The 10985-nt window shown below is 29.9% G+C and overlaps 1 long non-coding RNA gene across 1 annotated transcript; it reads left to right on the forward strand.

Annotated features, from left to right (window-relative positions):
* Positions 1-1610: 1610 nt before the first annotated feature.
* LOC107448101 (uncharacterized) lies at positions 1611-9697 on the forward strand. The gene is made up of 3 exons (XR_001584623.4): positions 1611-1773; positions 4949-5171; positions 9267-9697. It is a non-coding gene; the product is annotated as an uncharacterized LOC107448101 (long non-coding RNA).
* Positions 9698-10985: the final 1288 nt, after the last annotated feature.

The following is a 10985-nucleotide window of genomic DNA, read 5'->3' on the forward strand; positions in this document are numbered from 1 at the left end:
ATCAAATATTATATATCTTGTGATATATATCTTTTCAGAAATCAAACAGTTGTTGCATTTATAACAAAATTAGTAGCTAGCTGACGAAAATTTCTATTTCATTTATACTCATCTCTGCTACTACGTTTTTCATGGAGACACTTTTTCCATTAGTGTGAAATATGAATTCAGCAGGTAAACGGTAAAAGTATACATTTTAAAAACAGAAAGAAATTCTCCGGCGAAAAACAAGGGTATCGGCAGCTTTGATTCGTTATGTACTTTAGGAATTATACATTACGAATAAGAAGGAAATTTTCAATGACTAAATCTTTGTAGTTTTTTTTATCGATTCTTACTTACATTCTTTATTTTTTACATTACATTATTTATTTTTATTATTACTCTTATTAAATTAAATCACAAAATTTTTCAATTGAAACTAAAATATATCCTCATCAACTTCCAAGAAGGTACAACTTGCAAGAGTTCATACGTACTTGGCAAAAATTGAAAACTGATATAAATTTTGTTTAAAAAATTTATTATCATTATAGTTTTCACTTTCAAATTTTTATGTACAGGACTGCCAACAACTAAGTTTTTGTTGGAAAATAAATTATAATTTGGTAAATAATTAAAAACTGACGGTTTAAAATTTTTTTTAAATTTTGCCTTAATTTTAAAAATTTTTCCCATAGAAAGCTGGAACACAGTGGCCAGTCATGTGAACTTCGGAATCATTTTTATGTAGTAGTGTGGAGAGTAACTTTAAACCAACATTACAAAACAAATAATCATACATTAAAACATAAACTTGAGCCGTGGTGGCTCAGGGGATAGAACGTTCATCTCCCAATCATATGAACCGGGTTCGAATCCCAGTGACGGCGGGTCGATACGAATTTCCTACCCAGCTCGCACAGACCACTGTGTTAACCTTAAACATATTCAGTGGTAGACGGATAATAGGTTAGAGTCCCTTTGCCGTCAGGCTAACTGTTGGAGGTTTTCGTGGTTTATCTGTCTATTTAATTCAAATGCGGGTTAGTTCCATTAAAAAAGTCCACCATGCAGGCAAATTTCTTCCAATACTTTACTACAACAGTTCCCTTGCCTTTTGGATTGGCTTCAAAATTACAAGGCTGCGGTGTTGAACATTGGTAGCCGTAAACTCTAAATTGACTGTTATTAAACATAAACTATGCTACCACTAGAAGAAATGTTCTTAAAAAGCATCGATAAGTACCCTGACTTGGTAATGTACTACTATACTAAAGTAAATTTTGAACGATATTACTGTAAAACGCATTCCCCAATTACTGTAGTTTGAATGTAGGATCTATCCTAAGTATAGCAGTGAATAGTAATACTAGTTGTGGGTTAACATTAACATCAGGAGAGCCATACACTTAAGGGATGAAGTTTTCCTTATTTGAATTTCAATTATTATTTCTCTATTATTAAAAGATAATTTTTCTACCTAACCTTGTCCTTAACATTTAAATTCACAGTCTGGAGAAAATATTAAATAAAAAATAATTGTAATAACCTTCATAAGTGTAACGGAATCGTCTTCAAATTATTGACGACGTTTATTTTTTTGTAATGACCCCACCCAAAAATGGAGTGCTCTTTGGAATATTTTTTTACTGCCCTTGGAAGAGTATTTGCTCCTCCTATTGTTCCAAGGACTTATATAAATGTCGGATGAAATTTTCGATTTTAATTTAAATTAAGTATTTCTATAGTTGGTGGTCAAAGAAGCTCAAGTTTCTCAAGATGAAATCTATCGTAAGTGTTATTTATTTTAATTTTTATAAGCAATATAACTTTAATAATTGAAGAGTTAAGTGGATGAAAGCGCTTAGCGACATTTTGGTGAATTTGAGACTCTTCCCCGTTTAAATTTATTGTCAACAGACATTTTTTTTAAAAAGACTACTCATTTACTGTTTTTTTCTTAATTTGTTGGTTAATTTGGACCTTTTTCCACAGTAAATGGTGAAATTTAAAGATAATGTTGTGTTTTCGTCGAGAAAAAAGACTTTCGCGGTAAATATTATATAGTGATGAAAATAAAAATACAAATATCCATAGTTTAATACATTTGCGATAAATTCCGCACCCAGCTCGCACCGACCACAGTGATGGCTTAAAATATCCTCAGTGGTAGACGGATCATGGATTAGAGTCCTCTTGCTGTCAGGTTAATCGTAGGAGGTTTTTCTCTCCATGTAAAGTAAATGCAGGTTAGTTTCATCAAAAAAATCCTCCAAGATTTCCCCCATTACTTGTTCCGGGAGTTCCTTTGTCTTCTGGGTTGGGTTCAAAATTACGAGACTATGTTGTTGAACATTGGTATAGTCGTAAACTCAAAATTGGGCCGGCTGTTCAACGACGGTAATAACGTAAAACAATTTCTGTTAAAATTCTTCTCTACAAGACCTCAAAATATTAAATTAGTATCGTTAAAAAAAAAGAAATTCCTATCAGTTTTAACACTACCGCTATCAGATTTTTAAGGCCTTTGGGAACGATAGCATATCCTCCGAATACTACGGAATTTCCGCAGTTTCAAAAATTATTTTTCTGACTTCAAATTTTATGCAAGACTGCCAATTTTCTAAGCTTTTTGGGAAAATTTTTCTAGAGGTAAATTAAGTTTATGGTTTACTGAGTGATTCCTTGTATAGTTAATTTGATTAAAAGTTATTTTCCAAGCCACTACATGTAAATGATTCAAAAGTTCATATAATTACCCACTTTCTTCCAGTCCTTTTCGTTGTGAAGCTTTAATAATGATGTCAAAATTATGGATGCTTTAGTTTTCGATTGTCTACCACTCTATGAAATGTTCTGCAAAAAGTAGTTGGCATACTTGATTATTTTTACCAATATTTTAATAAAGTAGAATTTATAATAAATTAGTTGAACGCTACTGATAAATGATTTAAAAAGATATATGAAGGCCACATTAGCGAATGATTATGTTCTTCAGTACCGATAAAAATTACATAAAATTTTTACTTTTTTTAAAAATACCTACTGCATTTGACCACCAATGAAAAAAATATTTTGCAAAAACCTCATATGTTGAAGGGTATGCCATAGAGAACTCTAAATCTTTTCAAAAAATGTCAATTATGACCTACATCCACTAAGTGCTGTTCAGTAACAGAATAGTTAATGACAGAATTATTAGTCAGGCCTTTTAAAAAGGTGATAAATCGTTACTAGAATTTTTCTTTTGAAGAGTTTCTGATTCCAATTCTGCACCTGGATTTCTCAGGCAGATGTGTTTTCCTAACAAAATATCCTAAAGTGGTGACCACTTTATATAAATATAGTAAATAACTTACATATAAATATAGTAAATAATCAAGGCTCTTTTTGGTACAATGAATAAAATTTTTGTAATACCCGTGCTATCCAGAAGAACGACTCATAATAAGTAAATATTTACAAAAAATGTAGCTTAGATATTCCAGCTAACCTATTTCAAATTCAAATTTAGCTGTTTCTCCTCTTCAGCAACTAAAGGATTATATGTAAATATTTCATTTTTCTTATGTTTAAGAAGTAACACTCATGTTAGTGAAAAGTGTCTTTAAAAAAATAAAAACAGTTGTGCGTTTGAAAATGTAAAAATTGGTGGTCAACAAAATGCAATAATGGGACAAAAGGATTAAAATTAAAAATAAATTTTCTTCCTTTCTGTTTATTATTTAAAAGGAATGCATGCAATATTTTCGATCTTTGTATCCTTGATAGCATAGTTGCCACCTTTTTTGCGCTTTTTAAAATCGATTTTTCCGAAATGGCAGAGAAATGAAATAAATTATAAACAAAAAATAGTTTTGCTAATACTTTATTTACACCAAGGTATTATAATCATGTATTTGCATATATATTAAATTTATTCATTTGTGGTGTTAGTTAAAATCAATTTTAGTTAAATTTGAAAATCCAAAAATGAAATAAAAATCACACTTTTACCACTACTTAAAATGCAAAAATAAAATATTCCAGAAGAATTGACAGCTATGTGATAATCTTATAAGGTAGTGACAACCAGGTGAAAAGAAATTAGCTTTAGCCAACCCATTTATTCGTGATTGCGATAACAATATTTTGTCTATTTCACCACAGTTTATTTAAAAATGAGCATCGTTAGAACTTTCAACAATTACGTATGTTCGAAATAAAGTGAAAATAAAAGAAAGGTTTTTAAAAATAGTCATATTCGTATTTTGCTCCTACATATTATTTTTTCCTAATTATCGTCACCTATTATTAATATATAAGCAATTTTGAATAAATAGTTAAATTGAGAAATTGGATAATAACCCGTTATGGATTACTGTTGTAAAGCCATTACATTTTATAGAGATGTAAAAAATACCTTTATGAAAAGTGTGATAGGGCATTTATGCCTAAAAACATTTACTATTTGTCTCCCTCTAAAGTTTTAAAACATCGCAGTCACATAAATTTGGATCAATGCTCATATATTTATTATTAATTATATTTTATACACGAATGCCTTTTCAAAAATGAAATAATTGATTTACCAGTTTTAATCTTTCTGAAAAAAAAGGGTTCTTTGGAACGATAGCCCATAATGAGCTAAAGAAAAAAATTCTTGAAATTCTACCAATTTTTTTTGGGGGGGAAAGGGTGTGAAAGATGATGGTGGCACCAATTTTATGCCTTTTAAAAATATATTTTATTTATGTACAAGAATAATAGAACTTAGAAAATTTTTGCTAAGCAAAAATCATTTGATTTCTGATGAAAATGCATTGTACTTAGCACAGAATAGCACTTGAACAACTTGTGAATTGTGACATTCTAGAGAAGTAATACATCATTTTCTCTAAACAAATGTATTATTTTAAGTTCCAAAATTATTTAATTAGAACTGGAAATCGATTTTTTAATTATTATCTATTTTTAAATATTTCAGATTGCTTTGATTTTGAGCGTGATGCTCTTTGCCTCTGTGTTCGCTGAGGAAAAGAAAGAGGAAGTAGAAAAGAAGCCAGAACAGCAGAACGTGGCTTGGCCCGGTTTTTATTACCATCCTTCCATCCCAGCCCTTCCAGTGGCTCATTACTACCCATCACCTTATTATCATCCAGTCAGCTACCAGCAGTGGTGGAAGTAAAAATATAAAACAGTCCACGATGGTAAGTTGTATTTAAAATGATAAAATAAAGAACAGTTTGGCTACGTTTATGATTAGCGCCATTTTTACATATTGCGTGTGGACAATTTTTCCAGGTTGTCATAGTTATGTAGTAAAATCTTTGGAAGTGGTAGGAAAACTTATGAAAGTTGGTACAAACTCGGTACTATAGCTCCAGGCTACCAACTTTCTACATTTTTTGGGAAATTTTTATTTTATTGGTAGCTAAATTTACGTCTTAATGATTTGTCTTGTAAATTTGATTTAAAATTATTCTTCGTACACCGCAATATGTAAATGATTCAAAAGCTCATGTGAAACGCCCTTTGTTCCAGCTGTCGAGGTGAAGTTTTTGCAGGATTGCCAATTTACTACGCTTTTTGGGAACATTTCTTCCAATGTTAGTTAAGTTTATGTTTTGATGTATACTGTATTGCCATAGCAATGGTGAAATATGAAAAAGGTGATGAATAAAGTTATTAAAATCCGCAACTTTTTCAAGCATATTTATTTCAGATTACTATTGAACGTAAATAAGAAGTGTGATTTTCTTATAAATCTTAATAATTTGAAATGTGGTTATTGTAATTGAGGTAGTTATAATTGAATAATTAAAAAGATAAGAATAACTAAAAATTGTGTTTCTATCATTTCTTACATTTATAACATTATATATTTATTACATTACTGTGGCATGCATTCTGTGTATAAGTCTTAGTTTTATAAATTTGATTTTAAGCTATTTTTCCCACCACTACATGAAAAAAAAGTTCATATATAGCGTCACTTAGTTTCAGCTCTCTGGAGGTGAGGCTTTTAAAAATTTCGAAGGTAACAAAAAGTTCTGAAAGCTTTAGTTTTCAAATGTCAACCACTCAATAAAACATTTTCAAAAAGTCTAGACGCTGGCAGCCTTGTTTGGCTACTATTAAAAAAATTTGCGACGCTCAAATAAAGTGCTGAAAATATATTTATTGAATTATTTATATCTATAGTAATGCCAATAATTTTTTTTTTTCAAAGAAAAGTCAAAACGAAATAGTTTCGCTAGTCTTTTTTTTTTTTAAACTTTTTGTCAAAACAAAAAAAATTTCAAAACTTATACAAGCGTTTCACTATTAATATTTATTTTGAAAAAGTTCAATTTATGATGGCAAATTAATAATAAATATTAGAATCTGAAATGGAAGCATTGTATCATTTCCAAACTTAAGTGGTAAATAACAGAGACAAATATCCACTTGGTTTAAACGTATAACATTGTAATTTGTGCTCATGTATTAATGGGTTAAATTAATATTTACTGGGATAGTACACACCTGGAAAATATTAATGGTATCAATCGAGTTATATAAAGAAGCTGAGATTTTTTAATAATGTTTCCACTATCGAATTGAAATTTCATATCCACCGCCTTCGGATTTATATAGATTTACTTTGAGAAACTAAAATATTCTGGTTGTTACAAACATAATAATATAAAAAAGATATTAATATTGCCTCCCCTTTTTAATTTTTTCCAGGTGCGTATGAACCCTGATTCAAAAAAAAAATCTTGGTTTAAAATAAGTCACTAGGCATACCCTCCAACATTTGAATTTCGCGCGAAGTATATTTATCATATCAGAGCAGCGCCGGATTATACCTTTCGTAGGCCCTAGGCACAGAGCCGGATTATACCTTTCGTGGGCCCTAGGCATACCCGTTTTTGGGCCCTCCCCTCCTTCCCCCCATCCCCTCTTTTCAAAATATATGCTAAAATTTTCTTGCATATTTTCTTTAACATTTTTATTAATATGGATTTTAATTTACAAATTTGTTTATCGAACTTTATCTGCAATACCGACATACTGCCGATATTGCAGTCGATATCGATAATACCATTATGATTAGTTCGATCGATAACTATGTTAAAGATAAACTAGTGAATACTTTTCCTAACGTTCATATTGCATTAAGAATATATTTGTCGATTCTTGGATCAAATGCAGAAGGAGAAAGATCTTTCTCCAGGATAAAATTGATAAAAATTATTTCCGTTCAACAATGAATCAAGATCGTTTGGCATCGCTCGCACTTATGTCTATTGAATACGACATTTTGCGTAGTTTGGAATTCGACAGCATAATACAAGATTTCGTTGAATCCAAAAATCGCAAAAAAGTAATATAAGATTCTGCATAAGATTCTGCAAAATAATTTATTACCGAAAAATATTATATTTTTATTTGTATCTTCATAATTCTGTGCAAAATACACTTGTTGTTTTTAAAGCTAAATTATTTTTGTCAACAATTTTTTTTCTCCCAAGTTTTTCGTAGGCCCCTGAATTTCGTAGGCCCTAGGCACGTGCCTAGTGTGCCTATAGGTTAATCCGGCCATGTATCAGAGACATTGAAGTGAAGACGAAATTTTTACAACAAATCGAATTAATTTAAACTTTTATCAAAACTGTTAAACATAACATAATGGCTATCTAATTTTTAATATATGTGCTTAAATTATTTACATACAGTAGTGGTCACAATTCTTTTGATTCTAGTTTATATCGATACATTACCTGTTTTTACCACTAGAAAAACTATTTTCTATGCCTACGGAAATTTCGCAGTAGTTGGAGGCATGTTACTAGGTTTCTAGTTTCTCGCCCTTGAAAGTAATGATGAATGCTATATGGGAAAAGGAAGGAAAAAAAAACAATCTTAATGAGAACAAAATTTTTCCTATCCCATGTAAAAGAACATAGTGAAAACATCACACTGAGGAACACATTTTTTGACGCATTTATATAAATACTTGATCTTACTTAATTCGAATGTGGGAACTTCAAATCTGAAATTAGTTTTTTTTAGGAAAGCTACATATTTTTTTTTCAAAATGATACTTTTAGTTTATCTTATTTTTGTCTGGATGTGCAAGTTTATAAAAAACGTATAGATTTATATACTTCTTTGCGTTCTTTGCATACTATACTTACGTTAGTGCCCATGTTGGAAACCTGTGCACAAATCAATTAATGCAAACGATTATTTCAGTTACAAAATCGAGACCAAAAACGTTCTTTCTTCGAACGAACAAACCTTTAATTTGACAAATTCGGATTCTTGAGGTAGCCGTCATCTCGAAAATATGGTCCCAATGATCCTCTCAGCAGAGCGGCCGCAAACTAGAGTCATTACTGTTAAATTTACATTTGCAAGAAAAATTAAAACTTTACATTGTTTTCAACTGTTTAATGTAAAAATCAATCAATTATAAAAATTCAAAACTTGGTAGATACCGATCTCATAATTTCTGAGCAAAAAAAACTCTCAAAAAAGTCTTACCTTTCAATTTTTATTCATCAGGAATGCCACCTACTCCGGATTCGACGAAATATTTTTAAAAACGGTAGAGAACTGCAGATTAAAATTTGTAGAATTTCGGTTAATTTTGTGAACTTTTTAAAGGGCTCAATATGGTTGAACTGTAAGAAAGTGGCATATGACGTAGGCCTCTGAATTATTTAGAAATAGTGCTGAGTAGAAACCCTATAAATTGAATATTCTAAACCAAGAATCATACATTAAAAGAATACCACAGGAAACTATTTATTTCCTATGCGGAGCAAGTTGGTATCTTTACAATTTTTGGACCTTTTTATCTGAATATAATTTCACTAATAAAAGAACTTTGCATAATTATTTATAATTTAGTTCAATAATGATCGCACAAAATTTAAATTATAAAGTGTAAAAAGTTTGCATTAATTTTAACTGTTAAATTTATTACGACAAACTTCAAAACTTGATAGGAACCTGTCAAATAATTTCTCAGCAAAAACTCCTTAAAAAGTCGTATTTTTAAATTTTTATGTCATTTAAACCGAATCAACAGATTCGGTTCAAATTTTGTCATTTAAAATAATATAATTTAAATTGGGGCAAAAATTAGTTAACTACAATTAAGTCCTGAAATATTTTGTCCAGGAACTCGCCTGTCCCCTGGAATAATAATTAACATTTAAAAACGTAGAGATCGATCCTCCTTTAAGTTGTTAATTTAATAAATTGTTTTTCTCCTTTATTTTTAATCAACTTATTTATTTTCCTTACAGATTCCTGCGAGGCGTCGTAGGAAAAGAATCCTTAATTTCTTAAGAAATTAAGAAGATTTCTAATTTGCTGGACTCTACAATATCTTAAACTACGTTGTTTGCCAAGATTATAATGAAGATTTAAGAAAAAAATATACACATGTTTGATTATTAAAAAGCTTAACCCGATTGTCGTTTCCAACCGTTTTGGTTTTTCCCATTTTTTTCGCTTCTGTGTTTTAATTGCAAAAAACATATCGAAAATGAAAACTTGATATTTTTTGTGTCTTACAAGAATTTGAATAATTGGGTTACATGGCATTATCTTATCTTTAAACAAAATGATTTATTTTAATTACTACTGATTGTATTTCTGTAAGTTTTTTTCCTGTTGGAGTGATTGTTGTGCATGCTTTCATAAAGTTTAATAAAATTATGTCTTCTTATTTGCACTTATGTCTCTCTATATGAAAAAAATAAAATACTCTAACTCTTGTGTATCCCAAAAAATAATTGACGATTTGGAAGAAAAAAAAAACTATCAAAGGATATAGGAAAGCAGGAATTTACTGCAATCTAATTAGTGCAGCTAACTTGTTACACGTTTACTAGCTATAATCAAAACTAGTTACAAATTTTGTCAACAGACGCCGTTTTTAGCAGGAAAAATAAAGCAATGTTTTTTTGTCATAATAGCCTAGACCTGTGTTTCCCAAACTTATGACTTGTGTGTACCCTTTCTAAATTTTTCGTAACGCTGTGTCCACTAATATAAAATGAATGTATTTTTTACTATAAAAAATTACACTAAAGTTAAAAATCATAACTGGCTGTTGACACCACTAATTATTAACTGTTAACTCTGCAAAAAATAGCGTATGGAAAAATATGTAATCGTAAATTTTCATGGCTAGCTTCGTTTTTAAATAAAATTTTTTGATAAAATTTCGCTTGTTTCAAGATGTTTCGCTTAAGAACGCGTACCCCCGCAAAACTGCTCCTGTACCCTTGGGGGCACGCGTACCACACTTTGGGAAACACTGGCCTAGACCATTCAATTGAACATAAATATTTGTGCAGGTTCTGTTAGTTTCGTCTGCCCCACAATGTTGCAGAAAACGATGGTTATTTTGAAAACATTGTTTTATATTTTTCTTATTTCGGTAATATAGAGCCAGATCAAACCATATTATCCCGCCTTTTACCGAGCCATGATTCAATTCAACAATTGATTAAAGTTGTAGAAAATTTAGAAGATATTATGGTTCCAGGTTCATTCAATATTTTTGCGAGTGCTAGTCATTAAAATTATAACAACATTTTTCAGTAATGTAGTTATAGCTTCTGTTGTAAACAAGATTTCTTCTTGCATATGTAAATTTGGATAGATTAAATGATAAAACCAGGCTTTCAAGTTATTTTTGTTTATTTTTTTCCATTTCGTCACTTTTTTTTATTGGAAATTAAAAAAAACAGTTACAAGCTCCTAAAACTATATTAAATTGTTAAAAATATTAGCGTTCGTTAAACATTAATTAGTATGAATATGCTGTAGTCATTAATTAGTATGAATATGCTTTAATTTTTATAAGACGCCAAGTACAAACAAATTTTGTGATTATTAAAACTTGGTAATCACGATTATGCAATAATATTATTCAACTTGAACAAAAATTTGGTCAACTCAACACCTTATTAATGTTTCACCAAATTAAAAAATTAATATGATTCAAGTTGTGG

Source organism: Parasteatoda tepidariorum, chromosome 10, assembly GCF_982258835.1.
Source record: "Parasteatoda tepidariorum strain Cologne lab strain chromosome 10, Ptep-v5.0, whole genome shotgun sequence".
Classification (NCBI taxonomy): domain Eukaryota; kingdom Metazoa; phylum Arthropoda; class Arachnida; order Araneae; family Theridiidae; genus Parasteatoda; species Parasteatoda tepidariorum.